This window comes from Schistocerca serialis, chromosome 2 (genome assembly GCF_023864345.2).
Source record: "Schistocerca serialis cubense isolate TAMUIC-IGC-003099 chromosome 2, iqSchSeri2.2, whole genome shotgun sequence".
NCBI lineage: Eukaryota > Metazoa > Arthropoda > Insecta > Orthoptera > Acrididae > Schistocerca > Schistocerca serialis.
In genome coordinates this window covers 594,956,258-594,973,652 of record NC_064639.1, presented here as the reverse complement: position 1 = coordinate 594,973,652, position 17,395 = coordinate 594,956,258, and the positions used below count along the sequence as shown (strand labels likewise).

Sequence of the window (17,395 nt, the reverse complement as noted above, 5' to 3'; positions counted from 1 at the left end):
TGTATAGCTGAGGTCCTGAGCAGTGGACTAAACTAAGTGTTCAGTCTTATTTATGGTCCTACCTACTGCTCATCCCACCCAATTATACTATGGAGTACTGCATTCTTTGTTAAATGAAGTTGTGGTTTACAAACTGCTGACAGTCTTCTGTAGGTTTCTGCCTTGTAACTCCCAATTCAACACAGTGGAGCAAGAAAAATATCATTATGGTTTGCACCTCATGCATATTACCTCTCTGTGTGACAACTACATGTATATCATGCTGCTTGCTCAAATAATATCTAGTGTGGCAGTCAATGGTTGACTGTGGATTCCTTATTTTATTTTATTTTATTTGCATGTTTGGAAGAGAGTATAAGAAACCTGTATCTCAAATGCTGAGAAGAGACTATTGTCCAGACCAATAATACTGGGATCTGAGTGAGCAATTAAGTTTTAACAAATACTAAATACAATCACGTATTATGTATACACACATATGTATACAGGGTGTCCATTGATAGTGACCGGGCCAAATATCTCATGAAATAAGCTTCAAATGAAAAAGTTACAAAGAAAGAAACTCGTCTAGCTTGAAGGGAGAAACCAGATGGTGCTATGGTTGGCCCCCTAGATGGCCCTGCCATAGGTCAAACTGATATCAACTGCGTTTTTTAAAATAGGAACCCCCATTTTTTATTACATATTCATGTAGTACGTAAAGAAATATGAATGTTTTAGTTGGACCACTTTTTTCGCTTTGTGATAGATGGCGCTGTAATAGTCACAAACGTATAAGTAAGTGGTATCACGTAACATTCCGCCAGTGCGGACGGTCTTTGGTTCGTGATACATTATCCGTGTTAAAATGGAGCGTTTACCAATTGGAGGAAAGGTCGATATCGTGTTGATGTATGGGTATTGTGATCAAAATGCCCAACGGGCATATGCTATGTATGCTGCTTGGTATCCTGGACGACATCACCCAAGTTTTTGGACCGTTTGCCGGATAGTTACGTTATTTAAGGAAACGGGAAGTGTTTTGCCACATGTGAAACATCAACCATGACCTGCAACAAATGATGATGCTCAAGTAGGTGTTTTAGCTGCTGTCATGGCTAATCTGCACATCAGTAGCAGGTAAATTGCACGAGGATTGGGAATCTCAAAAACGTCGGTGTTGAGAATGCTACATCAACATCAACTGCACCTGTACCATATTTCTATGCACCAGGAATTGCATGGCAATGACTTTGAACGTCGTGTACAGTTCTGCCACTGGGCACAAGAGAAATTACAGGAAGATGACAGATTTTTTGCACGCATTCTATTTAGCAGCGAAGCATCATTCACCAACAGTGCCAACGTAAACCGGCTTAATATGCACTATTGGGCAACGGAAAACCCACGATGACTGCGACAAGTTGAACATCAGTGACCTTGGTGGGTTAATGTATGGTGCAGCATTATGGGAGGAAGGATAATTGGCCCCCATATTATCGATGGAAATTTAAATAGTATGTATGTATACTGATTTCCTACATCATGTTCTACTGATGTTAATACAAGATGTTTCACTGCATGACAGAATGGCAATGTACTTCCAACACAGATGTCCGGCACATAGCTCGCATGCGGTTGAAGCGGTATTGAATAGCATATTTCATGACAGGTGGATCGGTCATCGAAGCACCATACCATGGCCCACACGTTCACCAAAGTTGAAGGATATCTGCTATCGTGATCCACCGAAAACACCGGACAACATGTGTCAGTGCATTTTCAATGAATGTGCGAACATTATGGAAGGCGAACTACTTGCTGTTGAGAGGAATTTCGTTACATATATTGCCAAATGCATTGAGGTTGACGCATATCATTTTGAGCATTTATTGCATTAATGTGGTATTTACAGGTAATCACACAGTAACAGCATGCGTTCTCAGAAATGATAAATTCACAAAGGTACATGTATCACATTGGAACAACCGAAATAAAATGTTCAAACGTACTTACATTCTGTATTTTAATTTAAAATACCTACCTGTTACCAACTGTTCGTCTAAAATTGTGAGCCATATGTTTGTGACTATTACAGCGCCATCTATCACAAAGCGAAAAAAGTGGTCCAGCTAAAACATTCATATTTCTTTACATACTACATGAGTATGTAATAAAAAATGGGGGTTCCTATTTTAAAAAACGCAGTTGATATCCGTTTGACCTATGGCAGTGCCCTCTAGCAGGCCAACCATGCGCCATATGGTTTCCCCCTTCAAGCTAGACAAGTTTAGTTCTTTGTAGTTTTTTCATTTGACACTTATTTTGTAAGATATTTGGCCTGGTCACGATCAATGGACCACCCTGTATACATCCTTAAAAAACAATCTGGCACAACTTCTTCCTCTTTTACCCTTGCAAATTTTATTCAAACTGCTATGAGCAAGAGGAATTCATGGTTTTATTAAGTAAAAATAAACTGAAAAATGTTAGTTGCAAGTTTCTCCATTATTTGACACTGCTTAATCATCATCTTGATCAATTTTCTGATACTAATTCTGCAACCTTAGAACTGGGAATGTCTAAAGCACTTCCGTTCAACAGCCAACAAAGGAAAACTGTTGGTGGCAGAAATTATAAATTCCTATTTACATCCTTTGTAATAGAAGCATGTAAAACTTAGAGGTGGAAATGTTGTGGGAGAACATCAGGAGTTGTGTGTTTTAAAAAATAATAAAAATTTTAAAAAAAAATACTGTTGTCCGAGAATGATAAGAGCAATACTTAATGCTCATTTCCAAGACAAGTTTATATTTTGAAAACATTAGTAATCTTGACTTTGTACTAACACTGAACATTCTCAGAAAGAATCTTTCACTCTGCAGATGATTGTACGCTGTTTCAAAACTCCTTGGCAGATGCAAACAGTGTGCCAGACTGGTTTGTGAACCAGGAACTTGCCTTTCATGTTTGCCACCGACTCTTGAACTGATCAAGGATGAGGTGACTTACCGAACAAAAGCGCTGGCAGGTCGATAGACACACAAACAAACACAAACATACACACAAAATTCAAGCTTTCGCAACAAACTGTTGCCTCATCAGGAAAGAGGGAAGGAGAGGGGAAGACGAAAGGAAGTGGGTTTTAAGGGAGAGGGTAAGGAGTCATTCCAATCCCGGGAGCGGAAAGACTTACCTTAGGGGGAAAAAAGGACAGGTATACACTCGCACACACGCACATATCCATCCACACATACAGACACAAGCTGTATGTGTGGATGGATATGTGCGTGTGTGCGAGTGTATACCTGTCCTTTTTTCCCCCTAAGGTAAGTCTTTCCGCTCCCGGGATTGGAATGACTCCTTACCCTCTCCCTTAAAACCCACTTCCTTTCGTCTTCCCCTCTCCTTCCCTCTTTCCTGATGAGGCAACAGTTTGTTGCGAAAGCTTGAATTTTGTGTGTATGTTTGTGTTTGTTTGTGTGTCTATCGACCTGCCAGCGCTTTTGTTCGGTAAGTCACCTCATCTTTGTTTTTATAATAATTTTTCCCACGTGGAATGTTTCCTTCCATTATATATATATATATATATATATATATTTTCCGAGTGCAATAAAACAAGACTTTCAAAGAAAAATGCATGTATAAATGAGATGTTATTAGCCACAACTCCAGCTATAGTACTTCATACCTCATCACCAGAGATGGCTTCATCAGTAAAGAATATAAGATGAAGTGTGACAAAAATATAGCATTGCGTTGCAACATAACATTCCACACATATACACAAGTTTGCAAGTATACGCAACTGTAATCTTTGCTGAAGTATTTGCAGTGAAAGTACAGTTCTTGAAAGAGAAAATTATCATACAAGGCAGAGTTATTATTATTATTATTATTTAGCAACTGTGGATGTACATATATGGATCACATTCAAGTACATATTCGCAGTCAGTTTAACACAATAATTATTACATACACTACTTAATTATCTTTTTTAAGGACTGGTTTTCCATCTGAGCTCTTGCTATTCATGCGGCTGGTTCTCTTTTCTTCAAAGGTCTCTCTAATTTTCCCGCAGGCAGTATCTATATTTTTCCTCGTGAAACATGCTTCTAAATCATTACAGTTGCCCTATAGCTATTCCTACTCAATCACCTTTCACTTTCTGTAAATCTCATTTGCTTAAATTTTTGTAGTCTCTTTCAGCAGTTTCATTTGCTGCATTTTGATATTTTTTCCTTTCATCAGTCAAATTCAATATCTCCTGTGTTATCCAAGGATTTGTACTAGGCCTCGTATTTTCACCTATCTGATCCTCTGCTGTCTTCACTACCTCACTCTCAAAGCTATCCATTTGTCTTCTACTTTATTACTTTCTCCTGTTCTATTCAACCATTGTCTAATGCTCCCTCTGAAACTCTCAACAACCTCTGGTTATTTCAACTTATCCAGGTCCCAACTACCTAATTTGCTACCTTTTTGCAATTTCTTTGGCTTTAATCTACAGTTCATAACCAATAAATTTTGGTAGGAGTCCACAACTGCCTCCGGGTAGTTCATGCAGCAATGCTGAGCATCGTGCTGTGGTGGTGTAATGGTTAGCATTTCTGCCTAGCAAGCAAGAAGACGTGGGTTCCAGTCCAGGCCACAGCACAAATTTTAATTCATTTCTTCTGCTTCGATCATATCGTAGATCGTGAAGAGACTTAAATGTCACAGGGAAACATTTAATTATAAGACTTTCCCATTACATCCAATGCTGGGGTGCTATTCCAATGTCAGAGAGCCCTGGCAGTAATGACAATGTAAGGGACAATGCTCAGAGATCTGAATGGGGAAGTATTTTAGCTCTGGAATATTTTACCCAAGAGGATGGCATCATCGTTTAGCCACACAGTAGAGCTGCATGCCCTTGGAAAATATTATGACTGTACTTTCCCCTTGCTTTTCAGCTGTTCACAGTACCAGCATAACAAGACTGTTTTGGTTGATGTTACAAGGCCAGATCAGTCAATCATTTAGACAGTTGCCCCTGTGAGTACTAAACAGGCTGCTGCCCCTCATCAGGAACCACATGTTTGTCTGGCCTCTAAACAGATACCCCTCTGTTGTGGTGTGCAAAATGTATGAGACAGGTGAAATACCCTCAGACTTCAAGAAGAAGGTAATAATTCTGGTTCAGGTGCTGACATTTGTGTAAATTACTGAACTATCAGTTTAATAAGTCATGGTTGCAAAATACTAAAATGAGTTCTTTAGAGAAGAAGACTGGAAAAACTGGTAGAAGCTAACCTCAGGGAAGATCAGTTTGAATTCTGGACAAATGTAGGAACGTGCAAGACTATACTGACCCTACGATTTATCTAAGAAGATATGTTAAGGAAAGGCAAATCTATGTTTATAGCATTTGTAGATTTAGAGAAAGCTTTTAAGAAAGTTGACCGGAATCGTCTCTTTGAAACTCTGAAGGTAGCTAGGGAGCAAAATGCTATTTACAGCTTGTACAGAAATCACATGGCAGTTATAAGAGCCGAAGGGCATGAAAGGGAAGCAGTGGTTGAGAAGGGCGTGTGACAGAGTTGCACCCTATACCCAATGCTATCCAATCTGTACACTGAGCAAGCAGTAAAGGAAACCAAAGAACAATATGGAGTAGGAATTAAAAGTCCAGGGAGAAGAAATAAAAACTCTGAGGTTCACTGTGATTCTGTCAGACACAGCGAAGGACTTGGAAGAACCGCTGAACGTTGTGGACAGCATCTTGAAAGGAGCATATAAGATTAAAATTAACAAAAGCAAAACATGACTAATGGAATACAGTTGAATTAAATCACTTGATGCTGGGGGGATTAACATGGAAACAAAACACTTAAAATAGTAGATGAATTTTGTTATTTGGGCAGACAATGGCTGAAGTAGAGAGGATATAAAATGCAGACTGGCAATGGCAAGAAAACCTTTCTGAGGAAGAGAAATTTGTTAATCTCAAATATAGATTTAAGTGTTAGGAAGTCTTTTCTGGAAGTATTTGTCTGGAATATAGCCATGTTTGGAAGTGAAACATGGGCAATAAACAGTTTAGACAAGAAGAGAATAGATGCTTTTGAAATGCAAGGATGTAGGTTGCAGTAGTTATTCAGAGATGAAGAGACTCGCACAGGATGGAGCAGTGTGGAGAGCTGCATCAAACAGGCTTTTAGACTGAAGTACACGACAACAACAACAACACAATTTTTAAATACAATAACATCATATATAATAACACATTTTGTACATCCTTGACAACCTATCTACACACATTCTATTTCTATTTTATCATACATAAGAACACATTTTGAATTTATTCCCTCTCTATCTATGCACCTTTTAATTTCATTGCATTGTATGCTAATTTCCAATTTTTTGCATTTAGTGTTAGTTATGGATTGAATAGAAAGGACTTTCTACAAGGATTAGTTTTATTGTTTGCTTAAATTTCTCTTTCAAACAAATATTTGAAATATGAAATGGTGAACAGTTGTAGAACTTTATTGTCATATAAGCACTAATCCTTTCAAGTTTAGCCGTGTATGTTGCAGAACTCTTAACTTTATACTGTTTCTAGTAGCATGGTTATGTATATCTTCATTTTTATTGAACTTGTTTGTATATTCCCATGCAAACAGTAGTATGAGGGTAATCCCAAAAGTAAGGTCTCCTATTTTTAATAAGTACAGAACTCTGTTTGTGTGGCAGTTGGTCACACTGTTATGAAGATTGCTTCAAATGCTGCATGTAAACACGTGCACGCCGCGCTTAGGCGCTCAGTCTTGGCTTGGCAGCTGTTGAGAATGGAGCTCCCATTGGATGTTACCGCCAAGTGCGAATTGCGCGTAGTTATTTGGTTTTTGAATGCAAAGGGCACTGCGCCAATTGATGGAAGTGTATGGTGAGTCGTGCATGAATGTCAAAAATGTTCATAAGTGGTGTAGAGAGTTTGCACCTGGTCGGACCAAAATTCACGATGAACAAAGGAGCGCAAGACCGTCAATTGCTGAGGAGACAGTGTTGAAGGATGAGCAAAGCATGCGTGAAGATCAGCAAATCACACTGGATGATCTCTGCACGTTGGTTCCTGAGGTTTCCTGAAGCACCACTCACAGAATTTTAACGGAAACATTGAACGACTGGAAGGTGCACACAAGATGGGTGCCATGCATGCTGACTGAGGACCACATGCAGCGAGTTGATGCTTCCCGTGCATTTCTTCACCACCTTGCAGTAGAACAGGACAACTTTCTGGACTCAATTGTCATGGGTGACGAAACCTGGGCATATCACTTTACACCTGAAAGAAGAAAGGTGAAAGAAGAGGTTCATAACTTTCTGAACAGCATGGCGGAGAGCTGGTATGACACGGGCATGCAAGAACTGCCACAGCATCTACAAAAATGCATCAACAGAAATGGTGATTAAGTCGAAAATAGCTAAATGTTCAAGCTGTAAACTGAAGTACATCATTGTAGAAATAAAGAGGTTTATGTACTTATAAAAAAATAGGAGACCTTAATTTTGGGATCACACTCGTATTATACTGTAGAAACTTATACTGTAAAATGGTCTTTTGAATAGATGCCTACAGCTAATTGCTCTTCTAGAATTAGCCATTATTCTGATGGTTATCTTTTGCAGTTTGGAATTTTTGTTTGCATCACTCGACTGACCTCATATTTGTATTCGATAGTTAATGATAGCACTGAAGTATGAGGAATAATAACTGATATATTGATGCTTTATCTGTAATTATTAACACCAATACACACCACACATATGGAGTTCCAACAAGATTATGTAAACTAATCATTTTCATGTTTTTACTGAGTGCTGTGACACTGATGAAAGTTTTATTTCAATACAGTGTTATGATCACATAATAAACTAGCCCCAAGAGTAGTTGATCAATATAACTGATCAGTGGAGCATATTATAATGTGTTGAATAGATCACTATTCAGTTTTTATGGAGATGATATTTTATACCCAACACATGTGACTGCTGAATGTACATGTTGTAATACAGGTGAGACACATAAAGCAAAGATATCAGAGAGATGATTTACCATAATCTTTGCACACAATGCTGCACATTTAAATGATTTTTCTTCAAAAGAGTGTTTGATCTGTTATTCTCATAGCAGTATATTTTATGATAGAATGTTGCCATACTAATTGTTCATCTTAAGATGACTCTCATCTGAGGGCTGACATAAGTAGCTATTTTGATAGGAATAGAACATCTCCGGTCAGCACCAACAACAATCTTCAGTGTACCTACATGTATGTAAACAAAAGCATGAGGAGTTTAAGTCCCAGAAATGTTTTATGTAGTAGAATTTAAAATTGTTGAAATTTACTGATATGTTCAATGAAGATACTCTTAGTACACAGCTAAGGTTGACAGCAATTAGAATTTGTTGTATATGTGTTAGAGTTAATCCACTATCTTCCAACTTGAATGAAAATGGCAGCTCCCACCAGCCACCACACCGATACAGTGAGAGTAGTCTTAAGAATGAACAAGTAGGCCTAATAAATAATGGCATACATCTAGTTTTATTAGTTATATAAGAATATTACTTAATTACTTGTTGTTTCCAAGTTACCAGAACAAAATCAATCCTTGCTGTTGTAAAATTGACAACAGGGATACAGAATGTTTTGGTGGCTACTTCTGCTGGTAAAGCTGGTATCTAATGTAACAAAAATCAAATTTTCATACTTTTTTGTGGTACAGGACCTGTAATTTTCTATACGACGGTGAACAAAATACATTCTGTGAAATTATCACAAAAGTTTAACATGCAGCCTTTTTTGTTTTGTGCACAATGCTGAATGAATTTTGAATGGCTTTACAATATTTCACTGTTGTTGTTGTTGTGGTCTTCAGTCCTGAGACTGGTTTGATGCAGCTCTCCACGCTACTCTATCCTGTGCAAGCTTTTTCAACTCCCAGTACCTACTGCAACCTACATCAATCTGAATCTGCTTAGTGTATTCATCTCTTGGTCTCCCTCTACGATTTTTACCCTCCACGCTGCCCTCCAATACTAAATTGGTGATCCCTTGATGCCTCAGAACATGTCCTACCAACCGATCCCTTCTTCTGGTCAAGTTGTGCCACAAACTTCTCTTCTCCCCAATCCTATTCAATACTTCCTCATTAGTTATGTGATCTACCCATCTAATCTTCAGCATTCTTCTGTAGCACCACATTTCGAAAGCTTCTACTCTCTTCTTGTCCAAACTATTTATCATCCATGTTTCACTTCCATACATGGCTACACTCCATACGAATACTTTCAGAAATGACTTCCTGACACTTAAATCAATACTGGATGTTAACAAATTTCTCTTCTTCAGAAACGCTTTCCTTGCCATTGCCAGCCTACATTTTATATCCTCTCTACTTCGACCATCATCAGTTATTTTGCTCCCCAAATAGCAAAACTCCTTTACTACTTTAAGTGCCTCATTTCCTAATCTAATTCCCCCAGCATCACCCGACTTAATTAGACTACATTCCATTATCCTTGTTTTGCTTTTGTTGATGTTCATCTTATATCCTCCTTTCAAGACACTGTCCATTCCATTCAACTGCTCTTCCAAGTCCTTTGCTGTCTCTGACAGAATTACAATGTCATCGGCGAACCTCACAAAGTTTTTATTTCTTCTCCATGAATTTTAATACCTACTCCGAATTTTTCTTTTGTTTCCTTTACTGCTTGCTCAATATACAGATTGAACAACATCGGGGAGAGGCTACAACCCTGTCTCACTCCCTTCCCAACCACTGCTTCCCTTTCATGTCCCTCGACTCTTATAACTGCCATATGGTTTCTGTACACATTGTAAATAGCCTTTCGCTCCCTGTATTTTACCCCTGCCACCTATAGAATTTGAAAGAGAGTATTCCAGTCAACATTGTCAAAAGCTTTCTCTAAGTCTACAAATGCTAGAAACGTAGGTTTGCCTTTCCTTAATCTTTCTTCTAAGATAAGTCGTAAGGTCAGTATTGCCTCACGTGTTCCAGTGTTTCTACGGAATCCAAACTGATCTTCCCCGAGGTCGGCTTCTACTAGTTTTTCCATTCGTCTCTAAAGAATTCGTGTTAGTATTTTGCAGCTGTGACTTATTAAACTGATAGTTCGGTAATTTTCACATCTGTCAACACCTGCTTTCTTTGGGATTGGAATTATTATATTCTTCTTGAAGTCTGAGGGTATTTCGCCTGTTTCATACATCTTGCTCACCAGATGGTAGAGTTTTGAATATTTCACTACCTAATATTTTTCCCACTTCAGGCAGCAGAGCTCCAGCTCTTGACAGCATGTATCTTCAATTAGTACATAGCAAATTATGGATCTTCTACACTGTATCAAAACAAAAGACTTTGATGTGGATTTTGAACCCTGCCAGAAATTTGGGAGGGATCAGATTTACCAGTAATGGCTCCTCAGCTAGTCTGGTGCCCTATTTGATGAAGGAAATAATGTAGATAAATGACTTTGTGAAAAAAAGAAGTAGGGTTATACGATACTGTTAAGTGGGGGACTGAAGTTTCAATGTGTAGCATGAATCATGTGTCTCCTTTTTAAATGTTTACCATACATGACAGCGATAAGTACGTGTAGACTGTAGTGTCTGAGATGAGGACATGGAGCAATTAGCCAAACACCACTGAACAGTACCAAGGGAGCTACTGAGCTTAATGTCTCAATTCAAAGATGGAATGTCATCAAAAATGATTTGGTAACAGAACCCACATGGCATAACTGTAGAAATATCTAGAATAGGCTCATACAGGAATTGTCCTGGTGGGCGCAAGGCAGGGTAGCTCAGCACCCCGTGTGTGTTGCTAATGTCGGCATAGGAGCAAGAGAGAGTTGTGGAGCGAGTGAAACCGCACAGCACTGCTCTGTGCTGGACTGTCCGACAGTCAGATTCAACATGAACAAAATAACAGAGGAAGCGCACTCTGTAAAAGTGGTCAATGAGTGGTAAAACAAGCAAACCATTTATTAGTTAGGTAACAATTAGGGTTTGTGTGGCAGAATTACTACACAAAGCTTTAGAAAACAATTTCCAAAACAAGAATCAAAGAACGACTTAGAATTTTTCTGACCTACAGGCTGATTCTATTAGTATTGCACATGCATACTCATCATATGTACACTAGGTGTCTTCTGAAAGATATATCAGTTTCTTAAATGAACTGGAGTCATAAACATTCTATTTTAGAAATAATTTTCTGCAAAGGATACAGAGTCTCATTCTTACTGTCAGTTGTTGCAAGTAAATATTTTTTGTTGTACTTCATGTTACAGGTTTTTGTATCCCTTTTCAGAGTTTAGAAATCAGATCCTTAGTTTGCTGTTTTGTACACAATAATTTTAATTGCTGTTTTGTACAAAATAATTTTAATTGACCAAGTTTGAATACTTATTAAAAAAATAGAAATAAGGTTATAAAGACCTTTAATCCTTACAGTCAATATTGTTAAAGAAGACAACCAACATTTTACAAGTTTTTCATTTTCAAGGCAATGACTTTGTCTAGGTTTGGTACAATATTCCAGGAGATTGCTAACCTCAAAGAAATAGCCAAATTTTTATCGCTAAGTAGTGTACAGCTCTTAGTTTCAGCAATCTTTAAAAGGGGGAAACAGCACTCACAAGCATATGTGGAACCAAACATTGAGAGAACTTTGGCTATGTGCTTGGGTAAAAGAGGATACTTTTCTTGTGGAAAACAGCTGTAAAAGTCATCTGAAGTTTTACACATAAGAAAGAGGTCTTTCAGGCGGATGCCGCACTGCTGGTCAATCAGATCTAGTTGAAACACTTACGAGACATCCTCTGCCCGAAGGGAAAACAGGCAAACAAATATATCTAAGTCTGGCTGAAGCTCACTTATCTCCAAAAATCTCTTTTCAAACTCTTCTTGTAATCCACAAATGATCTGAACATAATCTGAAAAATCCACATCTTCTTTAACACAGTCTAATGCAGGGAAGTGTCCACAATTCTCCCCACACAACTATTTTTCACACAAAATAGTTTTTTTTTTTTTTTTAAAAAAAAAATGCTCGAGTCATCTGTACTAAATCAACAGCAGAGTGATTTTCACCTAGGAGTGAAATATTTAAAGTATTTAAATGACCAGTTTGATCACTCAAAAAAGTCAAATTCACCACCCACTTAGGATTATGAAGTAATTCTTCTGGATGTCATTTCATTTTCAAAAAAGTATTGATTTCATCCCTCAAGGCGAAAAACCGATGAAGCACCTTCCCTCTGCTCAGTCATCTTACTTAGGTGTGGTAGGGGATGTCCAGGTATCCTGCTTTGAAATCAGCCAGAAATTCTTTAAATTGGCAATGGTGAGTCCATGCAAGTGAAGATAATCAACCATTCAAACAACTGTGTCCATAATATTTTTTATGTTGACAACCTTCGCACAAACTGCCTCCTGATGTATCAGACAATGGACTGCCACGAATTAGGAACAGCTGACTTCAGGCATTTTTGACCTGACATAACCCAGGAATCCAGTGCGTATCCCTTGTATCACATAAAGTTGATCGTCGGTAAAGCAGATGCCAGACTGAGATTCATTGGAAGAATCCTAAGGAAAAGCAATCCGAAAAAAAAAAAAAAAAAAGGAAGTAGGTTACAGTACGCTTGTTCGCCCACTGCTTGAATACTGCTCAGCAGCGTGGGATCCGAACCAGATACGGTTGATAGAAGAGATAGAGAAGATCCAATGGAGAGCAGCACACTTCGTTACAGGATTGTTTAGTAATCGCGAAAGCGTTACGGAGATGATAGATAAACTCCAGTGGAAGACTCTGCAGGAAAGATGTTCAGTAGCTCGGTATGGGCTTTTGTTGAAGTTTCAAGAACATACCTTCACCGAGGAGTCAAGCAGTATATTGCTCCCTCCTACGTATATCTCGCGAAGAGACCATGAGGATAAAATCAGAGAGATTAGAGCCCACACAGAGGCATACCGACAATCCTCCTTTCCTTGAACAATTTGAGACTGGAATAGAAGGGAGAACCGATAGAGGTACTCAAGGTACCCTCCGCCACACACCGTCAGGTGGCTTACGGAGTATGGATGTAGATGTAGATGTAGGGCAGGGCTCCATCTGTTGTTACACTGGTCAGGCATTCCCATTTTAAACCAATTAACTTGAACACATTTTCCATGGCTGGAAAAATATCCGAACCCGCGGTCTAACATTTCTGATGAGTAAGGGTGTGTGAGTGTAAGTGCAAACTCCTCACTCCTCTTACACAAGTTGACTTAGTTGAGAATGCTTAACTGATCTTCTTCTCTGGATAGCCGGCTTCTGGAATCTCTAGAAACTCCTTCTCCTCAGAATGATGCTAGTCACAGGAACCTTTAAGACTCTCTCTCTCTCTCTCTCTCTCTCTCTCTCTCTCTCTTTGTGAAATAATGAGGTACTCAAATAATACTTTTCAACAACTATCGGTATATCTGAACTTCCACAAAGAACAAAATACACACTTCTCACATAAACAATTGACTTCTTGTAAGTCACCCATGTCACCTCACATTAGAAACAATTAAGTTACAGTTACAACAGAGTTGGCTTTATAACCACGACTCTATTATACAGGAATCATACACACGTCTTGCCTCTAGCAAGTTCAAGTGAAAAGTTACTAAAAATCTTTTTTCACTCTATTGTTCTTTCGTGACTAACAATAGCCACAGTTACATAACAACCCAAAATAACACAGAAGTTCCTTGGTGCTGCCGTGTGCCTTCATTATGACTTCCATGGACTGACCGACAAGTACTTGTCGGTGCTGTTCGATCACCGTGTCTACCATCTTTGTATGACAAACTTCAAACCTGCACACACAGACAGGTGACACGCAGTAGATAGGGTTCCTTTCTCCCACTCACATCTAAAATATCGTGTGTTCGAGATGGTAGAAGGCCGAGTGATTCTAGAATATGCACAGAAATTCTCAAAACACTACGGTGTTTGTGTCTTTTGATGGTATAAGGTCAAGAAATTCTTTGGCGACACACAGATTGTCGTTGACACTCCGAATGAATATGAAGAGCTGTGTCCACAATGTCCGTGGACTCATCAAGAGCAACAGAAAATGAAAGGAAGTTTGTCGCTCTCTCCATTAACTGCTGCTCCATATCCAAGGCCATATCCTCGACTTGGTAAGCAACACTTTGAGATGAAAGAGCTATTTTTTAAAAATTTTCCGTGAGGTCTGTTAGACAAATATATGCTGCCAAGTCGACCAGGCAATCTCTGATGAGATTCTCAGCTGCAAAGGGTTTCCCTGCTTTCGCAATTCTCAGCAAGCATTTGTAACTTACACGCAAACTTTGCCCACCTACTTTATGCTCCTACCATGGCAAAAAAAACCTTACAACTTTACAATTTTTCTCCCAGTTCCTCTGAAAAGCGGTCATAGACACTAGCAAGGACAGCAAAATGTGGTTGCAAAATAAATTTTTATCTATTGGAATATCTGTGTTTTAATTAACTGAAAACATTGAGCAAACTATAACATTTGTTTTCCCATCCACCAAAACACAAATACACAAAAACACAGAATGACTCTTAACGACACTTTGCTGTCCGAGGGAGTGTTTGTGATGGCTTTTCAGAAAGTGGCAAAAACTAATGTACCTGAAACTTTTTCTTATGTCTGTGTGACATGATTTAATGCAACCCAAATATAAAAATTAACTGAAAAGAAATGTTTCTTGTTGTTGATAATCTGATATTCGATAACTGGCAAATTGCTACGTGACATATCAGATTATAAAATACAGTTTTATTTACCATATTTATAAATGCTAAAGAGTCACAAGATAGGAAACACTTCACTGTAATGCTGCATGAAATTTTCTTTCAGTTCTTCAAGCTCTGACTGGTGTTCCTTTTGCGACAAATTTCTGAACTGATCTTTATGACGGTTATTTAAGTGCTGTTCAATCAAGCACTTTTTAAATTCATGAGATTCCGATGAAATAATAAACATTTGGCAAGATTTTTGACAACAGTTCAAAAGAAATTAATTTCCCACTCAGGTTTAAATTATGCAGATGTTGTTGACCATCCATCTCTATCCACTGTAGCCTTACATCTGTTGACTGACGGCTTTGTGTCACATCAATGCTTTTGATTGCTGCTGGCGCAGTGGTACGTATTCTGTACAAAGCATATTACAGCGTCATGGCAAGGCATGGCGGGCAAACCGCAAGGTCAGCTAAGTGACACGGCTTGGCCACTGCAACAACATACGAATTCGCCCTTGGCGCTGACCTCTGGAGATCGCAGATGCTAGCGCCCCAGGAGCAGAGTCTGGATGAGCCTTATCTAGAATTTAGATGGCAACAGTGATCTACAGTGTTGTTACCATGGACTGCATACTGTCAGCTCTCTTCCGTAGTTCGATAAATGCCTCTAACAATCATAATTCAACAAATTCTCCTGAACATCTGTGAGTAATTTATGCTTTTAAAATTGAAATGCATCACTTGGGAAACAAAATTATTATTTTCCAAATTTCTAGTATAGCTGAAGAGGGTACCACCTCATTTATATATTATCAGTAATGCAAGAAGTATTGTTATCATTTCATTAACCATATTTAAAAAAAGCTGTCGAATGAGATACGGGAGTGTTCCATGACCATTTGTAATGTTGATGAATTAAGAAATATCAAGAATTTCATTTAGGGGAATTTTAAATGTGGTTTATTTCTTCATTTACACAGACCTGGAAATTAATAACCATTAGAATGGCAGGAATAAGAGAACTTTTAATCTTTCCTTCTGCGATTGGCTTCCAACCCTGTCAATCCCTTCCATTTTGAGCACAACAACGCTGATCCTATGACCTCATTTGCATGGTAACATGGTAAAACATGAAGGTATTCCTCTAATGCCATAGCCAATATGCTCTCTGGATAAAATCTCATTGTGTATTCAATATTCATTTATGATTACTTGCACTTCCCCCAACACGAGCTCAATGAAACTATTTTGAGAACTCACATAAGGTAATTACACAGGAAATGGTGGAGAGGTATAGTAAACTGAAAAGCGAGCAGTGCTCATGGAGGAGGAAATTACCTTTCCTGGAAGAATGCTAAAGCTGGTGCACAAGATGACCACTCTTCACCCTTATTCTTTCCTCACTGTTATGCACTCAGAACACAATTTATCCCATAACATGGCTCTAATGCATCTACATGCGGTACACATTTTTAACATTTGTTTTTAACCCACTTCATTTATCAATAAATATTGATTTAAACCATTGAAGCACTATATTTCATTATTTGCGATTTTTTTCATCTCCTGAAATGCTGAGACTATTAGCCCTAGAGCAAAAAGGAACAGAGCCTTTTTTGTAAGAAATTTATTGTAATTTAATTTTGTACTGGGAAACATTTTTGGTACAAGCACTGGTATTCATGTTATTCAAGAAAAATGCAAAAAGTGACCTTCAAACAGCCCCTCCCCCCCACACTCACTCCCCACTGATCACAATTTTTAGTATGTTGTTCATGACTCTCCCTTCTACCACAGAAAAATAATTTATGACTACACGAATGGTTTCCCCTAATTTTCCTTCATTGACTGGACTAGATGGCAATTGAGAAGGCATTTAAATGGGGTGTTGCTGCTGTGAGGTTGGGAAAGCTAAAAACAGCTGGGGGAACATAATGCTCCAAGAAAAGACCTTGAAACTATGTAAGTAGACTTTCGTGGGATAGTCCACATCTAACTCCAAGAGTCTTCAATTTCCAGTTTTCAATTTTTCCCACGAGTTAAACAAAGCTGTGATTATATGTTCTACAATTCTTCATACACATTCAATATTTCCAGTTAGCCCTAGTTCATATGAGTTCCACACACTTGATCAGTATTGATACAGTGCTGTAACAAATATGTTTGAGAAGGCCACACGCAGAATCCCAGTTTGGGTGGGTTATTGTTCTTAGTTCCTATTTGACCTAGGAACATGGGGCACAAAGTTTTTGGTTTAGCCCAGAGTGGTTGCCATTTGTTTAGCCATTCAAACCCCTGTCATACTGTAGCTATGATACAGTATATTAAGCATAGTTTGAACAATGAATTGGAGCTGGTGCCCAGGCAAATTGTGCAAATCAGTTTTTATTTGCACCTTTTGGATTTTACATGAAAATATGTGCAAAAAATATGTTGGTCTGGGAGGTTTTTTTCAGTGTGCCACTTCTATACTTTAAATTTGTATGAATCAGTTCAAACTCTGCACTAAGTAAGATAAATGGATACAATCCAAGCGAATTTTTTTTAAATCAAATAATCTTTATCCATTGCCG

General features: G+C 38.3%; 1 protein-coding gene across 2 annotated transcripts in view; it reads right to left on the bottom strand.

The window, feature by feature from the left end:
- The window catches only part of LOC126457615 (phospholipid scramblase 1), a 160,187-nt gene that overhangs the window by 20,992 nt on the left and 121,800 nt on the right, over positions 1-17,395 (bottom strand). The gene's annotated exons all lie outside the window — the stretch shown is intronic.